Below are 22427 nucleotides of genomic sequence, written 5' to 3'. Positions count from 1 at the left end.
GCTTGAAAATGTTGACAAAAGAAGCCAATGAGGAAGAGGGTTCTCCAACCATATTCTTTCCTCAAGAGGAAAGCCTTGATTCTGAGTTTAGTCAGGCTCCACTGCCTCTCTTATTGGAGATATTTTATTGCAAGTTTAGCCAAAGGTAAGGAATATTTAACACCAATCACAGCAAAATTGGAAACTTTACCCTCAATAACTCATGAGGACAGGGCAGGATTTACATAAATGTCTATTTTCTTATTAATAAATTCTCCTTTTGAAATGTTGTGCACTATTCAAAAGATAAGTTGGTTCACCAAGGTACGTGATGCAAAGGTTTTTTTTGTTTTGTTTTGTTTTTTAATTGAAGTACAGTCAATTACAATGTGTCAGTTTCTGGTGCATGGCACAATGTCCCAGTCATGCAGATATATACATACATTCATTTTCATATTTTTTATTAAAGGTTATTACAAGATATTGAATATAGTTCCCTGTCCTATACAGAAGAAACTTATTTGAGATCTATTTTTATATATAGTGGCTAACATTTATAAATATCAAACTCCCAAATTTATCCCTTCCCACCCCACTTTCCTGGTAACCATAAGATTGTTAGATTGTTTACTATGTCTGTGAATCTGTTTCTGTTTTGTAGATGAGTTCATAGTGGCCTTTTTTTTTTTTTTAAGATTCCACATATGAGTGATATCATATGGTATCTTTTTTCTCTTTCTGGATTACTTCACTTAGAATGACACTCTCCAGGGCCATCCATGTTACTGCAAATGGCATTATTTTATTCTTTTTTATGGCTGAGTAGTATTCCATTGTTAAATATATCATATCTTCTTTATCCAGTCATCTGCTGATGGACATTTAGGTTGCTTCCATGTCTTGGCTATTGTATGTAGTGCTGCTGTGAACATTAGGAAGCATGTATCTTTTTGAATTAGAATTCCCTCCAGATATACACCCAGAAGTGGGATTGCTGGATCTTATGGTAGGTCTATTTTTAGTTGTTTGAGGAATCTCCATACTACTTTCCATAACAGCTGCACCAAACTACATTCCCACCAGCAGTGTAGGAGGGTTCCCTTTTCTCCACAAATAAGTGCTTGGTGTGGTCTGATTTGAGGTGGTGATGACTTTGATGCTGAAATTGCTGGTGGTAATTGAATAGCTCCCAGGAGCTGACCAGTTTAATAGTGGAATCTGGCCTCAAGGTTTCCCTTGTCTTTATGTTGATGATCTCTAGACTTTCTGGTGTCTGAAGCTCATTCTCTTTCTGTTCTCTGGGAAAAACTCATGGGAACAATACCCCACAAATTCTTGCATTTCACAACAGGTTGTCTGAGGTTATGCTTAAAGATCAGCTTGGCCTGGATATAAAACTTGTGGATTCTATTTTATTTTCCTCAGCATTTAAAATGTGTTACTTTACTGACTTCTAGCAGATTTTCTAACTTATAATATTATTTTATAGTTTCTACATTGCCTTATTTTCTTTAAGCTGATTTTGATATAGTAAATTACAGTTTTTATTTCCTTTGTAAGCATGACTTACTGGCTGGCTTTCATTTTTTGTAGGGGCATTAAAATTATTTTGTGTAATTTACAAATGAATATTTGGAGTCTATACAATGCTTTTATCTTGCTCATTTTTAAAATAAAATGGGTACATGAAAGTACCCAACGTACTTTCAGAAGAAAGTGTTGGGTCATGATTTCTTTCCTAGCTCATGGCTCTAAAGTTTCCTTTTCACAAAATGGTGAAAACATGTAGCTTTTTATTTCCTGTGAGTTTCTCATTGTTTTATTTTGCTTACAGAGAGGCCAAGTATCTTTTTATAGGCTTTCCTCTTCTGTATTTCCTTAATATACACTGAAATTTATAATATTTATTATTGTCTAGTTATGTTATAAATATGAGTAAAATGTGGATTTATTTGTTCTTTGTATTGATCTTTAAGGGTTTTTTCAACTATGTATAAAATCCACACATTTCTTCATAAATGTGCTTCACCAAAATTTATATTATCACCAGAAAGGATGATCTTAACTTTTAAATTAAATTTATAACAACATTCATAATAATTTTACACATTTAAACTAAAACGTAATGAACTTCTAACATCTGTAGTGTTATTTCATGAATTTGTTGAAAAAAATCCAGTGAATTTTGGAAGTAACCTGTATTTTACTTGAAGCATTTAATAACACATATACAAACAGGGACATTAAGCTGTGAAGTTATTTTAATATTAAATCCAACCTGTTAACAGCACTTGCTTAACTTTTCAATTAAGCATAAGAAAACTTGAATTTGAAGATGAGCGAACTTAATTTAAAAGAATAGTAATTTGATCTAAATGAAAAGTCATGCTTCCCAGGGAAGGATGAAAATATACTTAGTGTGGCTTCTTTTTAAAATAAACTGTAGTCTTCAACATGGTCTTAAGATAATTTCAATTTGGCTCTTTGGCAAATTTGTGTATTTTAGTTTTCATGTAGACATGATATTCTTAGACCTCTATAGTGACTAACAAGCCATAAACATTTTGTGGAAATTTTATGTCCATCAACATTTTGGGATCCATAAATTCTATATTTAATATTTTATTAAGTATAAGCATTCATATTTTTAGCTCATTGTCATCAAAAGGGTTTATCTGCAAAAAATAAAAGTTATTACATGTCACACAATTATTTAAATAAATGCATTCCAACTAATATCTACAGAGTCCACAATAAAACCTACCTCTGTATCTTACAAACACATCCCATGATTCCCCACAATATCCAAGGACCACATCAACTATCAACTTTGCACATCTTTCAGGCCAAGACATGATCCACCAACCGGTGGTCTGGCAGTCTATGTATCCTGTAAGGCAAAGCCTAAGGCATGGCAAAGCTGGCTGGTGTATTAAGTGTCTTGCATCCAGAATCAAATGCTTCTCTTACCATCTCTGGAGGCTGGAAAGAGCCTTTAGTTACTCCTCTCAAAGCACACATATCAGTAAATACCCTGCACATTTTCCTAGAATATTAGTGACATTCTATCTGGGAAGAGTTGGGCAAAGCTACTTTAACTCAGTTCCTTACACATGTGTCTCACACAACATTAGACAGACCATGGGAGACTCTCAAAGTACAAGAGATGTCACAACCCTACTTAATTTAATGCAACTATTGGAAATTATCAAATAATGAAATAAGCAAGCAAATGATTCTCTTAAACCAAACAAAGCACCAGGACAGCAGGTGTTCACTGGGACATTGATTCCTGAATGAACTGGCACATGTGGTCATCACATCACATACCCAGTTCCTCTATATGCATGTGGCCCTGTTTCTGGGCTTCCCGCTTCCTTTTGGACTATCCCCTGAGCTCATCGCCTGGACAAAACCTGTCACTATGCCTGTTCATCCAGGAGCTCAGCTGTCTTGGGATTCTGTCCTGATTCCTCTTGGGACTCTGGGTTACAGAAATACATGTCTTAGTTTTGAGGCCTGGTGAATTTTGGGTTTTCTCTTTTTATATTTTATCAATCACTACTATGTTTTGGGGACACAGGACCTATGTCAAAGTACATTTATTTGCCATCTTGAGTAGAACTCTCAAAGATTATTTTTCAGTGAAAATTCTATAATGCCATATACAGAAAACATCTATTTCCTATATTAATATAATTTCATTAAGTAGAACTTCTTACCAAATTCTCATCTTTAATTATCTCTAGAGGTTCTAACATCATTAAAAATGAAAAGTAATTTAAACAAAATTACTGATTTGAAAGAATTATACTAAAATGGAAATAAATTTTAATTTGATATTTTCCATGAGTATATTTATGAAAAAGTTATTTAGAATAGCAATAATTCAGGTTGTAGTAAAGTTAAATTGTGAATTTTCTTACCAGCATATAATTGAAAACTTAATTTCTCCTCTTACTTCATATCAAGCATTTATTTCTTCAATGTTCATATTAAACATATTAAATATGAAAATACTATGTGAGCTAATGAACCCAGAGTTACATGAACAAGGTAATAATTGGAAATCTAATTGTTAACAAATTGTATTTTACTCTTGGCTATACTTTTTTGAAGAATTTTGTTGTGGAAAATTTCAGAACAGAGTGATTATGAGTTTGAATAATTTATGCTATACAAAGAAGAACATATTAGATAGTTTAAAAGAATAAAATCCACATTCACACTTTTCTCCTATTAATAATAGAAATATCAAACTTGCAAATAATCATTCACTATGTGAATTTTTGAAAATATTATATTTCTGATATATCTTGGAGTTATTAAAGCAAGCTATAGGTTTTGAAGGATTTGAAAGTATATCATTGGGTCACAGGATATCAGTTCAGTCTCTTATTTCATATAGTAAAATAAAAAGAGAAATTATTATGATTGAATAATAGAATTTGGATATACTAAGAAGGCATTCTCAGTAAGGAACCTGTGTGAGAAATGTCATGAATTGAAAATTCTCTGGTTAATGGCAGTAATTTTATTTTGAAAATAGTATTCTGGGTATGATTAGTAGTAGGAAGATAGGAAATAGAGATAAGAGATAATTATGAATGACCTTGAATGTCAGACAAAGTGCTTTGACCTTTGTTCTGTGGACCAATGGAAGGAATAGAGATTTTTAGTTAAGGGGCTATAATGATCAGATTTGTGCTTCAAGGAGACAAATATGCTGGAAAAGCAAGTTGAAAGACAATGTAGAAAGCCACTATTCTAAAAGAAGTAAAGAGTGTGGTGTTTGTGGAAATGAAGAAAAGGGAACATATAGAAAAATGGTGGAGTTAAAATGATAAAGGGAATGAGAGGCTTCCTAAAGGGAATGTTTGGAAAAAAAATAAAAGATTGATTTTTGAACCTGAGTGATGGAAAAATGATTGTGTTAACCAAAAAAAAATTCAGCAGCACATACAAATAAGGGTAATTAGAGTATGAAGATGATGTGTTCAGTGTTGAACATGTTTAATTTGTGGTATTGGCAGGACATGCAGGTGGTTGCCATTTGGAAATATGGCTGCATATTTGTTTCTTCAGATGAACACTTGCAGAAGCAACCTAAGGCTTCCCTTGAAATGCAGAAGAAAATCACATTAGCATTACTGCTGGGAAACCTAATCAAGATGTAATTTACAAAATATATATTTTGCAATGTCCTTTGCATTCTTCTCTCAATCCTAATACCAGAGACTCACTATAGATTCAACAAGCATATGGACAAGCTTGGTGGTCTCGTTAGGACTGAGCATATGCACCACCATAGCCTGGTTTCATTTCCAGGCCTGGGGACTGTTTACATCCCGGACTTATCACAATGGGATATGGGAGATCCCCACGGATGAGGATGAAAGGATCAGTGGATCAAGGGATAAGGAAGCACATTTTTGATTGTGTGATGCTTTGGAAGTCATTTGTGCTCCCTCTTTTGGTATAGTGTTGGAAGAGAATCTGATAAGAATAGAAAGTTTGAAAAATGTTACATTGCTTAAATACAGCTAAGGTACACTTGGCTTCGGAGATTGAAGCATGGAAGACATTTATGATTATCTCCAGACTCATGAAACTATAATTCTAAAAAATTTCCTTATTACATTACTATTTGAAACCTAGAGAAACCAATGGTGCGTGCTATACATTCCTTAGTAAAATATGAAACTGCAATTATCATTATTAGAATTAAGCATTTCCTCAAAATAATTGTCAATGTCATTCATGTCTATTCATATAGGGTAATTGTTTAGTTGCCAATGACAACTGGAAAAAATGCCAATTTATTTTTAAGATTATGTGATTTAGATATATTTCTGTCTGATTGCAGGAGGATGTCAGAAGAGACTGTAGTTAGTCCTTTGAATTCTTTAGGTCTCTGTTCCATCCTGCTTTTTCTAGTCATTAGAATTCATTTTTAATGCTTGAGTGTGGCATCAATAAAGCTGATTTTAAGCCTCATGCTCTGAAAAGCAGTTTTAAGTCAAGAGAAGGGAATGGCAGTAATTTATAAGGCCTCATGATTTACCAAGTACTTTCTAGTATTATGAGAGTGTTATGGGTTGAATCGTGTCCCCCTACAAAAGGATCTGTTGAAGTCTGAACCCCCAGGACCTCAGAATGTGACCTTATTTGGAAATAGGTTTCTTGCAGACATAATCAGTTAAAATGAGGATACGCTGGAGTAGGAAGGGCTTCTAATCTAATATGACTGGTGTCCTTACAAGGAGAAGGCCATGTGAAGACAGAGACACCCAAGGAGATGCCACGTGATGATGAAGATGTAGATGGAAGGTATGCAGCTGCAAGCAAAGGAATGCCAATGATCACCGGCAAACCACCAGCAGCTAGTACGAGGTGGGGAAAGACTCCTCCACAGGCTTCAGGGAGAGCGTGGCCCTGCTGACACCTTGATCTTGGACTTCTAGCCTCTGGAACTGCGAGATGATACATTCCTGTTGTTTTAAGCAAACTGGTTGGTGGTGCTTTGTTCTGGAAGCCCCAGGAAACTAATACAGAGAGTGTAATACATTGTAGGGTACACCACACCCTTGTTTTTAGTCCCTTAATTGTCTCTATTTCATCTTCATGGAAGTGACAGCTGCTTATGAGTGGCCACAAACTTGTTTGTTCAGAATTCCCCATATATGAGGAAACTGACTCAAATACCAAGTTAGGATTCTAATAATGCCCCTTGAAATTTATTTCCAGATATTTGTCAGCTCCACCTTCTATTTGTTTTTAAAAGGTGCAACTACCATTAAGAACTATATACCAAGTTATGATTTCTATGAATCATTCATTGCCATTGGAGACTTAGCCCAAGGAGGTGGCACATCAAATTTACTTTTGGTTTAAGCAGCTCATTGATAGTTTTTGAAAGGAATGGCTACATGAAGTTTTCTGGAATAATAAGAATCCATCATATATTATGAAAAATGACATATTTATAACTGCATATTCATTAGTTATTAAGTAAAGTCTTTTGACATGAAAAATCTGATCATTAGTCCTTTGCTTGAATTTTGGGATATATTAATTAATTTTTATTTCCTTGAGCTTTGCAAGTTCAAGTAATTCTTTTTTTTTTTTTTTGAAATTTTTAGGGGGTGAGATATTCTTATTGACCATCACACTATCCATTGAACATTTCCCTTGCATTTAATTTTATAAAAGTATATAAATATAAACCTTAATTTCACATATTTCTTATTGGAGATAGACGTAGTAAAGACTCACCAATAATCAACAACTAGTTAGTAAGCAATAAATATAGTTTATCCTTTTAACAACTTTTAACACCTGTTAGAACTGTTTTATGCAAGAGATTTCTATTTCCCTGTAACTGTTTTCCTATTCAGTGGCAGCTTTAGAAGAAAAGTAACTGTCTATTTCAAGATTTTCTGTAAGTAAACTGGAAATTTCTTACATCCTTATTCCACTGAAAATGTGCTCTTACTTACAATTATTTCAAACAGATATTTAATGCAATTACAGAGATGATAAAAAGCTAATTCCTTCAATTCCTCTATCTTTTGTGGATGACAGCTTTTAAAGAATTTGGAGACTCCTAAAGTTGTAGAAACTATGTCACTGCGTACTGCTAAGACTGGTGACCACTCCTCTGTAAAAGAGAAAATGTTGAATAATGGTTCCTTTATACATTGTGTGTGTGTGTGTGTTATGAATAGCTACACTGGGAGGGAAAAGGACATAGACAGCCAATGAGTCAATGCCCCTATGCCCTCGGAGGCTAAGATGCTATTTCTTTGAAAAAGTCTCCTACCTGATTCTGTCACAGAACACCCAAGACTTATTGTTCCCCTACTGAACTGACCCAAGTAGTGCCCCTTTTGCCTAGCCCCAGACCCCCAGGACTCAAGTGTAGAAGATGAATTCCTTCAGAACCAGTCTCACCTGGCCTTGGAGGTCCCTTTTGTAGTCCATTTGTTTTACTATCTGCCATCAGTCCCACGCCCCTGATATGTTAGTTCAGGATATAGAGAGGATTTAATGAAGAAAGTCCCTGGAACTGCTTGAGGCCTTGAGCTCCAGAGACATCAGCTGTGGCTGGAACCCAGAGTCCCTGACCAAATTAGCCTTCAAACAACTCATAGACCCAGCAAGAGAGCAGTCTCTCTGGGAACTCTGGTGTTTTGAGGAGTGAAGAAAGAAAAGATATAAAGGCTAACTTCCCTAACATCTAAAAAGAATGAGAGGCTCTAGTTTGAAACCCACCACTCTAGGCTGCATGATTAAGAATTTCAAAAAGGGGTTCTCAGGAGACTATGGAATTCGAATGACCCCTGGCAGGCTCCGCACTTTGTGTGAGCTTGAATGGCCCGCCTTTGGAGTCGGGTGGCCCTCAGGAGGAACTCTGGACCTAGCAACAGTGAGAGCAGTCTATCAAATAATCACTGGAACCCCAGGCCACCCAGATCAATTCCCTTACATTGACTCCTGGCTGAATATCGCCCAGAATCTACCCCCATGGATTCGGTTCTGCTTAAATGGACCTGGACAATGCAAGATATTAGCAGCTCAGCTGGTCCAGGCTAAAAAGGACAGACAGAAAAAAGCCTATTTTCCAGGGAGACGCAGAAGACAGATATGTCTACCCCCTCCGAATGCCCCCGGGGCACCAACACCTCCCCAGCCTGAGGACCCAGAGGCAGAGCCCAGCCCCCAGCCTGAACTGGTAGAAAGGAGACTCCGCTCAGCACAAGCTGGGAAGCCAGCACCACCGGCCCTCCAAATGCCACTGCGGGAGACACAAGGGCCGCAGCAAGTTGGGGAAGACGGGACTGTTCAGCCTGGGCACCCCGTACTCTGCTACCAACCCTTTAGCACCACAGATCTTCTCAATTGGCGCCATCATACTCCTTCCTACTCCTAAAAGCCACAGGCTTTGATTGACCTCATAGAGTCTATCTTCCATTCTCACTGGCCCACCTGGGAAGATGTCCGCCAGCTGCTTCTGACTCTTTTCAATACAGAGGAGAGGAGACACATTCTCATTGAAGCATGAAAATGGCTGCAGGGCCGAGCCCCTGGGGACACAATGGATGTTGAGGGGTGGGCCATGACACATGCCCCTGACACCAGACCAGATTGGGACTTTAACACCCAAGAAGGAAGAGAAGCGCTGCGTGAGTACTGGGAGGCCATCCTACAAGGGCTAAAAGCAGGAGCCAAGAAGCCAACTAACATGTCTAAAATGACCACGGTGACCCAGAGGCCAGATGGAACCCCCACTGACTTCTATGAGAGACTATGTGAAGCATTCCGAGTCTACACTCCTTTTGATCCTGAGGCTCAAGAAAACCAGTGGATGGTCAACCCTGCCTTCGTAGTCCAATCATACCCAGATATATGCTGGAAACTCCAAAAACTGGATGGATTCACAGGGATGAACGCTACACAGCTGCTGGAAGTAGCAAAAAAGTTTTTGTAAACTGAGAACGGGAAGCCCAACGAGAAGCAGACTAGTGAATGAAGCAGAAAGCCGCACTCCTCGCAGCAGCCCTGAGGAAAACAAGCTTCAGCCAGAATCCTGCACCACCTCGGAAGAGGGGACCACAACCATGGGTGCCCCTGGGCCAAGAGCAGTGCGCGTACTGCCGGGAGACAGGACACTTGAAGAACGAGTGCCCAGAGAGGATGGAAAGAGAGCACCCCAAAAGGCCTACTTATCAGCTGGAGCCACCAGCCAGTAATCACATCGGACTGGCTGGGGTCGACTCAGAACAGGAGAGACCGTGCTCCCTGCCCCTGGGCCCCCAGAAGCCCAAGGTCAAGATGTTTACAGGGAGCCAAGCAATGACTTTTATGGTAGACACAGGAGCAGAGTATTCTGTGGTGACCCAACCTATAGCCCCCTGACCAAGAAAAAGGCGACTATTATAGGGGCTACTGGGAACTCAACTGCCCGTCATTTCTGCCAACCACGATCCTGTCAGGTAGGGGGCCATCAAGTGACACATGCTGTTATTCACTGTAAGGGACCATATTTAGTGGTATTAACTACCCCTACAGCTGTTAAAGTTGCAGGAATCATCCCTTGGATGCACCACTCCAGGTTTAAGAGAGCAACTTCACCTCAGACAGAGGTTCCCTGGAAAATTGAGAGTGTCCCGGGAGACCCGCTCAAGATCAAGATCAAGAGGGACCAGAAAAGGATCGACGAGCCCTGCTCTAGCCACACCCAGAAGCTGGCTAGTCAACGCATGGCCTGAAGCTTAAGGAAAGCTCAACGCAGCTATTAAATGTATTTCTTTTGTGCTCCCTTGCCTCTTTCTTTGTTTGCTATACTAGTCTGCGTATTAGCAGTGGGGCTAGCTAGCGCCACCCCACCTGACTGGAACATAGGCCATAGAATCCTGATAGCTATTTTATACCTTGTTATAATTAGTGCCATCACTGCAGCATCATGTCTAAGATAATCATTAGGCTGATGTTACTGATGCTAATGCCCTCACTCTCCTTGGCTGTACAATGCACCTGCACGGAACCAGGTGACAAGTGGTCCATGTACCGGCCTGTATTTTCAGCTTATAGGTGAATTCAGCCAAGATCTCCAATGAAGAGCAGAAACCCTGGGAACTCTTCAAAATCAGATTGACTCTCTGGCTGAGGTGATCTTACAAAACAGGAGGGGTCTGGACCTACTCACAGCCAAAGAGGGGGGACCATGCCTCTTCCTGAATGAAGAGTGCTGTTTTTATGCCAATCAATCAGGAATTGTCAGAGGGATGATTCAAGAGTTACAAGACCGAGTGGAAAAGAGAAAACATATTTTAGATAAGAGCCCATGGACAGGCCCCTGGGGCTGGACCCCCTGGCTGGCACCGTTCATAGGTCCCTTACTCCTGACTTTTGCAGTTCTGCTGTTTGGGCCCTGTGTCCTAAACTTCCTGACCCGCATTGACAGTGAGTGGATAGAGGTTATAAAACTTGAGATGTTAGCCTCCAATTATGAGCCCCTGCAACAGATAAGTGATGATGCTTACTCCAACTAGAGTTGTGAAAGTATCAAGAGGGGGAAATGTGAAGGAAAAGCCAGGCTAGTCTAACAAGATAACTCACAAGTCTAGGAATGTGAAGGAGAGGCTGAGCTGGGCTAACAAGATAACTCACAAATCTAAGTATTGGAATACTGATCTGAGTTCTGCTAGACTAACTTGTAATTCTAGGTTAATTAGTGTTGGTTTGCTGTTCATGTTTTTTGCTAGCCAGCTGGGTTTTCAAAGATACATATCTGGCTTTGGAATGTTGGTTTGCTGCCTCCCTGTCTCCACTTTTGTGATGATAATGCTGCTAAAACTGTTCCATGCCTATTGGCTGAATACCCCAAGCTTGTACTTTACCTTGTAAAACCTCATGCACACGTCTTGGAGGTGCTCAGAGCTTCGGAGCAGAAGCCCCTGTGAGCCCACTGGAGTAATACATCTGAGTACTCCAACCCTCTGAGTGGTGCTTGTTTCTTGACTGGCCTGTCGTTTCTGTAACAAAACCATTTCTAATGAACAACCCCATTAAACAAAGCCTTGGCTAAATGGCTTCACCTTTTACCTTCCAAGGAGAATCAGCATTAGGACAGACAATCCCTACAATACAGTGTCTCCAACACCCAAGGGCGTTTGCAGATGGGATGGGCAAGTGGCTGTGCAAATTGAGTCTCCATCTCTTTCTGTCAACTCTCTTTTGTCAGGGCTTCTGTGCTGTTCTGATTTTATTCTCGACCATGTGTATTGGAGTTCTGAATGGTCACCAGAGCCAACACTCTTAGTCCCAAGATAGTTTTGGGGAGAGACTGAAGCAGAACTGCCATAGATCCCTCCCATTGTTGGTTCTCACAGGCTGCCTCTTGCTCAGTCAGAAGCGCCCCTCACACATTACAGTTCCAAATTCTGTCACCACAAGATTTTCTTACATTATATTTCTAGTTTGATTTTTTTTTTACTTTTACTATTAAAGTCATATACAATTTGAAATTATGCTTTTTTATTCATAATCCACAAGCTTATAATATGAAACAAGCAAAATAAAGTGAAAAACAGTTCAACTATAAATATTTCATTGTGAAGTTTCTATAAAATAACAGTGCTATTAATGGAAATGTTCCGTATTCTATATGCATTTCTCTGCAGTCTTTTAAATATGTTTTGTGGAGGGAAAAGGAAGCCTAGATATCTTTCAGTCATGATGCTCTTTATAGGGGCTATAACTGGATTATCATTTGCAAATGCTCTATTTTGTAAGGCAAAGAAATGTAGCAAGAATCTTTAACATTTATTTAGACCTAGTTAAAAGGTGGCATGAAAATCTAGGCCTTTCATATCTTCTTGAGTGATTTCTTACTCAAACTGAGCTGGAGTTCTGAGAGCAGAGTGTTATGCTTTCTTGGGTCCCCATTCAAGAGAGCCTTTAATTCACTGTGTTTCATAATAAATCTTAGGAGAGCCAGTTATGACAATATATGCAATTATGTGCCCTACTTGGACAGTGCATGGCTTTCAGCTCTGCAGTATTGTGTATTCTCCATCCATTGACTTCAGGCAACAAACATGTAAAACAGTAGGCTGATGGTATGTCCTCTGATTGATTTTTACCTATATTTAAGCTATTTTAAGCAGTTTTAGGTTGAAAATTGTTTCTTTTTGTTTGTGAGGATTATGAACAACTGAGGTACTTGGCTATTGTTACATGGGGCTCAGAGCTCGGGTTTTGTGTATGAATTATTTTGTAAGGGATTATGAGTTTGGCCAAGTTTGCATTTTTTTCTTTTGTGTTTGTTTTAAAATATGCACAGCCTGTGGTTATCTGAAAAGTTGATAAAAGTACTCATGAATTTTCCCTTGTGAAAAATAATGCTTTGAATTTAAACTTTAACTTGGAGAGAAATTCCACATCTTGGAACATGGCAGAAAGAGAAATCAGTAACATGATTCCATGGAAATCAGCTGAGGAATACATTCCATTTGATGATGATTGCTACTAATTGGGAGGAATTGATTCTTGCTATTTGCAGCATCATAGTCACTGTACAGCAGGATGATACACTCCTGAGCTCCTAGTTCATGGGAAATACTGATATGAATCTTTGATCTATTTATAATAGCACTGGATATTTTTCTTATGTCAACTCTGGCAAAGGTAGAAAAGGATAGGAATGAAAATGGTTTAGTGCATAGGTGCTTCAACTACCATTGTACTTCCGTGATTCAGGTTATAACACATGTCCCTAGAACAAATCCTATTTTTCACATAATGTAATAACAACACTGCTGTTACATAGTGGTTGGTACTATAAAATGTGCTGGGAGATGAATGCTGTTATTATGAAAATCCTATTAGCAAGTCTCTACGTACTATACATGCAGGGCAGATTTATTAACATACACTCTGCAGTCACTTTCCTGAAAATAGTTTTATCAGTTATGAAATACTATGCAGTAATGCCATTAATAAATGTATCTGGAAAAAAATGTATCTAATTGCAGTATGTAAAAGTTAAAAACTGAATAGCTTGAAATGGCCTCTGTGAATGGTGAGATTATTTCAAGTAGATGCACTGAGCAATGGATACACTTTGTTACCCCTTTTTTCATACAGCCACATGCCAAGTAATAGATCATTAAAGTGCACAGTCAAGTTAGGCTAATGAGAAAATGCTGGTTCTTTTACAAAAATTTGTCAGTAGGTGGCAGTGTGACTCTTTTACAAGGCATTTTTGTTCCATATGGAACTAAAAACTTAGATCATTCACATTTGCTACCTAAATTACTGCAATCTTCCCCCCAAAAGGGCTCTGGGAGCCATTTAAAACTGTTCTTTAAATAATTGATAGTTACAAATGAAAAGCCAAGCTGAGAATTTCCGAAATGATCAAAGTAGTTTTAATTTTCCATTGTTCATGGTTGAATAAAAATAATGTTACAAATGATACCACCAATAACCAGGGAATGCAGAGCCTCCATTTCAAAGTAAAGCACATTAAGCAAATCCATATTATGCCCTCACTTAGGCACCATCACCAGCTATGGCCCATTGGTGCACTTTTTATTACAAGACTCTGAGGAATAATGTTATATTGAACATTTAAAATTTTTCCTATCTTTTTTATCCTTTCAGCTCTCTTCTTATCCACATAAATCACCACTGTTATTCTGTTATTTCCAGTGATACTTTATATAAATACCCACATGCCTATATATTACATATATGCATATATAATAATATAATTTTAAATATACCTTAAATCAGAGTGCTAGACAGTCTGCATATATATTAAGAGGCCATGGTTTCTGACTTCATTATAAATTATTAAAAAAAAAAACCCAAAAGAGTAGTATATTCTTGAGGGAAATTCTGGGAATTGAGTTATGGCTACTGTGGAATTCTAAGAAAAGGAAAAATGTTGAAATTGTTAGACAATTCTATCAGAAGATACAAAGACAGTATTCAGCTCTACAAAATCATTTTAATCATATTGAGCCTTAAACTTTTGATTCCATTTTAGGGTATATAAGGGGTAAAGACAAAGATATATTATTAGGAGTGGGATTTTATGAATGTGCCATGCACCATAATAGGGAAACATTGGTCAGCTAAAAAGACAGTTACTTAAAAAAAAAAAAGTTACTACTCATGATCTAACCTGTGGGAAAGTCAATTAAATAGCCTGAGTTATCATTTTATCAATAATGTGAATGGAGATAACTTGTCAATATCTAATATTTCTTCAGATCTGATTAGTGATGGAAAGTTTACCTTTTGATCCCACTTTGATCAGCAAGGCATACTAAAATGGGAAACATCCAATCCTGGGAATCCTATTCAGTCCAGGATCTCTGATACCTAATTGGTGTTGTTGACTGAAATAAATGCACAGCCTAAAAGTTGAGAGTTCTGTTTCATCTGGCAGAAGAACTCGAGCCAGGATGACAGCCCCTCAGATTGTTCTGAGGGGCTGCTCTGAAGAGGTAGGGGAGGAGCTAGGATATACAGGTGCTTTACAACAAAGCCCAGGTAATGGGAATGATAAAAGATTGCTTGTTATCTAAAGAAAGCCAGGCATCTCAATTTCAAGAATGGAGTGCTTTTCTATGTATGGGAGGAAGCAAACATTTGGGCTCATTGTATTCATTCCTCTTACAAGCCTCTAGCTATCTAGGGTGTTTTATTTTGTCCTTTCTTATTCTGAGTCCACTCAGAGGGCACCATTGTGAGTGGCTGCAGAGGCTGGGCTGCAGGCCAGTCCTCAATGGGGGGTGGCGGCAGCTGCTGATGACCTGGTTTCAGCATTCTTTACTGATGTGGTTGCAGTATTTTCATTCACAGGAAGCTTATAATTGTAGCAGTTTCTTACCTCCTTCAGATGTATGTAAATCCTTTTGAAGGTTAAATATGCCTTTTGTTGGCCTTTTGTCAACTTTATGCCCCAGGATAGTTTTTCTCAAGAACCTGCCAGCCATCTCCTGGAAATGCTAGCATCAAGGGAGATAGGACTCCTGATCTCTCAGTTTTTGTGGGAGAGTAGGAGCCTAATTTCTTGGTGGCCACCTTGCTCCAAGATGCAAAACTATCTCTTGTTGTAATAATGAAAAGTTTGTTATTCTTTTAGATAAAACTAATTAGCTAACACAGATGGTTAGTACAGTTACCAGGTAAAACTAGTATGAATAATGTGTGACAAATGGTGTTGCCAATTCCTCTGACTTGAAAACTAGTTATTGTTTACTTTAAATTTTTTGATATAATGGGTTGTATCTGCTTGGCTATATAGAACAGTGACATTTCTTTTTGCCTTTGCAATCTCTTAGCTGATTGCCTGAGATGCTCACTGCATTCTGGGGTAATGCTTATTCAGTAATAGAAGGGTTTGCTTTCTCTATAAACTTTGTAGAGAGAATTTCTGGGTTGTGAGAAATTTTGTCCCCAAAAATATTTAACCAGAATTCAGATTTTATTTTCTTGCTTTGGGTTTTCTTCCCATCAACTCAATTCAACTTTAACTGCTCCTCTGGGCAAGAATCAAATTCGTTTACTAGTTACCAGTTCCTATTGATATAGTTGCAATTTAGCTCCATGATCTTTCATTATTCATTGAAGATAATTGTATACCTTATAGCATGCCACTTGTTTCAGATAAAGCAATCAAGAAAGACATAAAGAGGAAAGCTGTCAGGGGGAATTTTACTACTTTGTAAAGTAAGGAAGCAAATCCTTTAGATGAATTTCCATTTTTAAAAATTCATGAAGTAGTGTTTTAGGCAATAAAAACAGCTTTCTTTGGCAACATTTGTGGCTAAACCACTGTTAAGAAGAATTGTAAAACTAATAAAATACTAATCAGAATTCTATCACTCCGTTTGTGAAAGAAACTATATTTATCATTAAAAAGGATTTATGCATATATCCTATTAAAATAGCATTTTCTTTTTACAGAAAAAATGAGGAGACAGAGACTTTTGACTTTCCTGGAAATAGTCACATTAAAATAATAATTCATGGTGAGTCAATATATTTTGAAGTATCTTTCCTTGAAATACCCTTGAAGTTGTTCTTTAATCAATAGTTTCATTAGACATTTCTCCATGTGCCATCATCACATACACGTGTGAGTGAGAAAACCTGTTCTGTGAAGTGATACTTTAATAATTATTTTTAAATTGTGTCTGTATAGAAAGTTATATAGTTTCAATTTTGCAAGATTTTCTTAAAGACCAATTAAAATACAAAATTAAATTTGCCTTCTATAAATGGCAATATTTCCACCTTTTAAAAACATGGATGATTTTTCTTACTATACTAAATTTACTTAGAATAACAGCCATAAAACATCCATAGTGCTTTTCTAGGTTTTATTATTCTTGCTATGTTTTTGTTATACAATTGTATATAGAAACATAAATTAAAGCCCATTGACTCACCTTGAGTTCTTTAATAGTTTGGAAATCAATCTTAAAGCATAGATTTGATTTTTTAAGAAGAGGGGGTTTGAAAGAACAGCATATATAAACTGAGTTATTTTAATATCTGCACTTTAGGCTTTCTGAGCCTTCTAAATGATCAGGTGCTGAAGGTTAGATCGGATGTCATTCAAAACACAATTTTCCTTGGGCTGGCAATAATATCAGAGACTGGCCTCAGACCTCAGAGCCATAAGTTATTATCAATCTGTCTTCAGAAGAGATGTCATTTTATAAAAATCTCTAAGGTTAAAGGAAGACATTCAAGTTGCATTAAGTATCTTTTACCTCCCTTGTTTGAGAAGTATGCAGCAAATTTTCTATTCTTATTTCTTCTGGAAAATTCCACTATGAAATGATTATGAAACTTACTACTTCTAGAAGATTGACACGTGAACACTGATTTGACTTATACCAAGTATACTTTTTACATGCAATCAAACTTCATTTATGAAATCTGTGTTCTAAAAATTGAACCAGGTATACTTAGGTGTTAAATTAAGTCTGTGTCAGGTTCTACTATTGAAAATAAGAACCTCTTCATTCATCAATATACTCTGATTATATACTCAGATTTTTGCTTTCATACCATGCTGAGTTATCAGTTTGAAGGCTAACTGGAATTGTAGTCCTATAGAGTTGGAAGGATCCTAAGAAATTTAGCTGGTTTCTTCCTTCAGTTCTTCCTTCAGTCATAACTCCATTATCTCAGGTATATGAGAATAGTTCCAAGACTAATTTCAAGAATAACAATCCATCCTAGTGTGTAGCAACATTGAGTCTAAGGAAATTTTTCATATAGTTGAATTTGTTACACAAAAAACTGTTTTTCACTTATAATCTCTTACATGGAGTAGAATTTTTTGAAAGCTTTTTTGATATAGTCTGAGAGTTATTGGATTATAGCCCTCAACTTGGGACTTTCCTATTTGACTAAGCAAATTCTCTTATTTCCATGATTTTAGTCATTGGAAGATAAATATGCTTAATTTATTTTCCAACACATATCTTAATTTTGAAATAATGTCTTGAATTCTAATCACCAGGTAGTTATGTTACACTTCTAGGGAAGTCATAAAATTTTTTTAAATTCCCTTTTTTTTTTTTTTTTTGACTTAAAGAGTTCTTTTCTAAAAGGAATAAACTTAGTGCTTGTTAATGTTTGTCTCTGTGTTTAATTTTTTTTTAGTAAACTAAGTGTACTCTAGTGCTTAGATGTTTATCTTTAAATTCTGTAAATGTAGAGATTTTAGGGAGCAAAATATTTGTCACTTAGTAAAGGTTGGATCCACATATTTCACAACTAGTACTTTTAAAATAGTTGTTATGTAAGAGCAGATATTTAATAATTATTCTTATTCTTAAGTGCTCAACTTTTCTGTAACATCTTCAACTAGATTTTATGTTCTGATCTTAGGGAGGCCAACTTGGTTTCACATGTCATCAACATGCTACGTATAGTGAAATAATTATTTATAGCTACCTAACTTTTTCATACCATCCATAACAAAATAGAAAAGAAATTAGATAGATCAAACTAAAAAATTATTAGTATTTTTATGTGATGTGAACTCCATTGTGGGGATTATTTAGAGCCCATGGTGTTGGCTCCTGAGTTTGTTATAATACCCACAGTGCTCTGCTGGGAAGGGCTTTAAGCAGTTTTTTAAAAGTGTTTAATTTCTTTTCTATCTAAAATAACAACTGGAGATTAGTAGGAATCGCTAGATTCCTATTATGTCCAAAGCTTAGGAATAATTAAACACAACTGTATCCTTTGCAAGGTTGAGTGGGAAAGTTCCTCATGTACAGGCGTTTGTCTTGGAGAAACTAACTGATGCCCAGTGCACACGGGGAAGCAGCAGTGGTGTTGTCAACAAGGAAGTGCTGGAAAGGAACATTTTAAGCAAGAGAGGAAAACATCATGGTTTTGGAAATTATTTACTGTTTTATGTCTGAAATGGGCATTGATTTTTAAATATATGTATGAGTATAAATACAGTAACTTCATTGATATTCATATCTGATTTATATTTGCATTTCACACCTAATATTTACACTATGATTTCATTATTACTGTTTAGATTTACATTATTCATTTTAAAGGTTATTGTACACAAATTGTTAGATATTTTTATGGCTTTCATTCTACATTTGCTAATGCATATTTTTATAGGCAAAGAGAAAACATTCTATCAACTGTAACAACATGTCACTGTAAAATTTGAAGAAAATTGGCTAAGATTTTGCCCAGAACTAATGTCATTAATGTTTAATTGACTGTGTCATGAATCTACACTACCACAACCCATTATCTACAATGCTGCAATCCAGAAGTATGAAAACTAAGAATATTTTGGAACCAACTTTTAATAGAATGTTTCCCAAATGGATATCACTATTTACAGTGTTTCTCTCTCTTCATACATTTCACTGCATAGACATTAAGTTTTGATTACTGTGCAGAGTGCCAACCGCTCTGTGAGAATTACACAATACACAATATTTGCATCAAATTAACCTTACAAAACGATAAATTCTAAATTATGAATCACATCTAGGGTTTTAGATGAATAACTGGAACTTGTGCTATTTAAACCAAGGTGAGACTTTAAATCCCTCTGTCTGAAGTAGCATATCTTAGTGTATTTTTACATCATCAATTTGTTATTGAAGGCATAGAGAAAAACAAAATATTAAAGCTGGAAGGTAGTTAGAAGTTACACATTTCAGTCGTGAGCCCTTGTTTTTAGCAAAAGGAACTGCTGGCCAAGAAAGTAAATTATTTTGTTTAAAATCATGCAGCCAGTAAGTGAATGATAAAAGGACTGAATTCAACTCTTCATGCAATTATCACCTCTTGTAAACAACAAAAAATAAAAAAAAAATAGCAAAAGTAAAAAAAAGTAAAGGGGAAAAAGTTGCTATGGCAGTGGCAGAAGAAAAAATGTGGTGAGATACTGCAATTCATTTGGGGAAATGGCCCTGGAACAACTGAATATCCATATGGAAAAATGGACTTTGACCTCTACCTCACATCATACCCAAAAATCAATTCAAGATGAATCATGGTCCTAAGTGAAAAAAGTAAATCAACAAAGCCTTAAGAAGAAAACACAGGAGATTGTCTTTCTTATTTTTCTATAGACACAGACTTCTTAAGTAGCATTAAAAAAGTGCTAATCATTTAAGGAAGACAAAAGATAACTTGGACTTAAAAAAAAACAAAGTTTCTTTCTATAAAATGACACAATAGAGGTAATTGTAAAACAGAATAGAAAAAAGTCTACAAATGTTTGACAAATATATCTAGAATATATAAGGAACTACCAGAAATCAATAAGAAAGATAAATCATCATATTAAACACACACACATACACATAATTCATTTCACAAGAAAGGGTAGCTGAAATAAACAAAAAAAGCAAATGAAAAAGGGCCTCAAAATATTAATCATCAAGGTCATGCAAATTAAGCCACAATGAGATAGCACTACACTCACCCAAATTCTGGAAACTAAAAAGAGGTAATACCAAGTTTTGCCAAGCTGGTGGAGAAACTGGAACATTGCCATACTCTGGACAGAGTGCACAAGTACAATCACTTTGGAACACTGGCAATATCTGCTAACCCTAGATATACATGGATAAACCTCACAGATGTTATAGTGACTGAAAAAGGAAAAAAAAACAAAACAAAAGGGAATCTACTATATGATTTCAGTTATATAAAGTTCAAGACTGGGCAAAAGTTATCAATTGTGATAAAATTTAGAATAGTGATTGCCCTGGGAGATACATGGACTGGGAAGGGACCCAAGAGAAATTTATGGGGTAATGGAAATATTCTATATCTTGGTCTGGGCGATTAAGTGGGGATGTATATGTTCAAACTTCTACTTGAGCTGCAACTTAAAATTAGTCACTTAAAACACTATGTTTATAATGTACCTAAATAAAATTTGGGGGAAAAAAATGCAGTGGAAACTAATTGAGGTCATTTCAATTTGGAGTTCTAGAACACAATTCACAAATGCAATGGTACTTGATCTAAGCATTCATTCAATAAATGAGCACTATGTTTCTTCTATTTGCCAGCCACTTATTAGGTATTGTGAATACCTGGAAGGTAACACAGTTGTCACCCTCAAGGAACTTAGACTGGTGGTCATGAATGGTGAAGAGGACCCCTGTATGAGGGGAAGTGATTCCATGCTGGACAAATGGGTTGTAGTAATAAAGTGTGGAAGTGTGTGAATTATTTAAGAAATGAAATATAGTTCAGTTTGATGGAGTATAGGTTTCACTGAATAATATGACAATGCCTAATCCAAGTTTCTCTACCTTGTATAGAAAAACATTCAAAGTCTTTCTATCTTTGTCTGTCTTTTTCTTCCTTCCTTCCTTCCTTCTGTTCTTTTTTCAATAAACCTGCATTGATTCCCAACTCAAAGAATTTATATACTCTAATCAGCTCATTATATTAGTGTTATAATCATTATGATATATGATATATATATATATATATATTTATGTGTGTGTGTGTGTTTGTGTCTGTGTGTATTGTATTACCAGAAAGAGGAGATTTAACAGGATTCTAAATTTTAAGTAACGAACTAACCACAAACTGCCACGCTGGGTTTCAAAGAGTGACATGCAGAAGGGTATTTGGAGCTGCTATCTCAAATTACATAATTGTTTTCACCCTGAGCTCCACTGTAAATCTCTCACCCCTATTGAACCAGTCTGGGATGGACAGTATGTGGGCTATGGTGATTCTTTCTAACACTCTATCTTGAGTCTTTGTTCTCTTTCCCCCAAACCCATACCCTAATTCTGAACTCATGGGAAAAGAAGTATGTTTCCCTGAGATCAGAACAAAGTTGGTACATTCATTCAACCCCAGGCCTTCCCAGAGCAAGAAAAGCCTTAGAGCCACAACATAGCACAGCTTAGTGGTTGCCATTATCACTTTGAAGATGGAGAGATCTGAATTCTAAGGCCAATTCTGCATGTTTGACCTTGAAAAAGTTATTTATCCTCCTGCCCTTTAGTTTCTTCATTTATAGCTAATAAATAATACTTATTAAGCACTTACTGTGTGGCAGTCATTGTTTAGAACATTCTAGAGATATTCATTTATTTCAGGCATAACTCAATGGAATAAAAATGACATTATTTGTGTCCTCATTTTACAGATGAAAAAAACAAAAGAAAAGGCAGCTTAAGTAACCTCCTAGGTCACATGACTTGTAAGTGACTTAAAGCCTGTTTTGAAACCTGGTCTGGGTCCAGAGTCCACATTTTTCATGACCACTGTGAAACACTGCTTTATGATGACTAGTATTGAGAATAACAATTGTGCTTACTCCTAGAATTATTTCAAAGATACTTTCAGTTAACACATGTAAAGATCATAGAACTGCCTAGCCTATAGTA

This window comes from Camelus bactrianus, chromosome 33 (assembly GCF_048773025.1).
Source record: "Camelus bactrianus isolate YW-2024 breed Bactrian camel chromosome 33, ASM4877302v1, whole genome shotgun sequence".
NCBI classification, from domain to species: Eukaryota; Metazoa; Chordata; class Mammalia; order Artiodactyla; family Camelidae; genus Camelus; species Camelus bactrianus.
Note: the sequence above shows the minus strand (reverse complement) of the source record.